A 1,122-nucleotide genomic window follows, 5' to 3' on the forward strand; every position below is an offset into this window, starting at 1 on the left:
AAAGGTAATGTCATGTGGAATAAAGCAGAATAGAGAATTGCTCGTTTTTTTGTTTTTTATCTTGAGCGTATAGTACTATTTGATTTTTACAATGAAATGCACAGTTGTAAACGTATAGATTACTTTAATAAAAATAAACATAAAATGAAACAAATACATAATCTGGCAAAGCTATAGCTTATAATGGAAACCCTGGTGGTGTAGTGGTTAAGTTCTACAGCTGCTAACCAAAGGGTCGGCAGTTCGAATCCACCAGGTGCTCCTTGGAAACTCTATGGGGCGGTTCTACTCTGTCTTATAGGGTCGCTATGAGTCGGAATCGACTCGATGGCACAGGGTTTTTTTATAGCTTATAATTGCAAGCAAACAAATGAAATTATACTGTAAGGAAATACAAAATGTTAAACAAAAATGCCATTAGGTGATGGGGTGATATTAGTTTTTATCCACATTTTTAGACTTTCCAATTGTTCTATAATATGTTTTGTTGCTTTTATAACTGAAAACCTCAGCAAACTTCTGTTATAAAGAATAGACACTAGAGAAAAATACATGTATATCATTGCCTTCACTTAACAGATGAGAAAATGTAGACTCTGGAAGGGCAATTGACTTACCCAAAGGGCATAGCTAACTAGTGTCAGAGGTAAACTTAGAGACTAGATAGTTTGATCTTTCAATTCCTATTCCAGGTGTTTTTCTGCTATGATCTTCCAACTTCAAAAGTGGTTATGAAAATAAAGATCAGAGAATGTGGCTTATAATTAGGTTGATCTCAAATAAGTAACACCAAAGAAAGAGCTTTTGTTCGTATCTTATGAGTTATGTATGTTAAAATCCATTCCATTTAACAGAGCAGGTATTGGTTTTTATTAAAACCAGGGAAAGTATAAGCTCTGATGTGTTTCCCCAGCCAGCCCATCTAGAAACAGATATCATGATTCAGCAGCTGACTTGGTTTATTTCTGGGTGGTAGGGAAGGGAGTCGGAGAAAGAGTGTAGACAGTTGGGTAGGGCTGGTAGAAAAAGAGTTTATTTTCATAGAAACTTTTTCTGGCAGAAATTTCTTATCAAATGTCACAGAATACATTTTTATTTAATGTCTAATAAATACTTATGGAA

The sequence above is a fragment of the Elephas maximus genome, chromosome 1 (assembly GCF_024166365.1).
Source record: "Elephas maximus indicus isolate mEleMax1 chromosome 1, mEleMax1 primary haplotype, whole genome shotgun sequence".
In the NCBI taxonomy this organism is placed as follows: Eukaryota; Metazoa; Chordata; class Mammalia; order Proboscidea; family Elephantidae; genus Elephas; species Elephas maximus.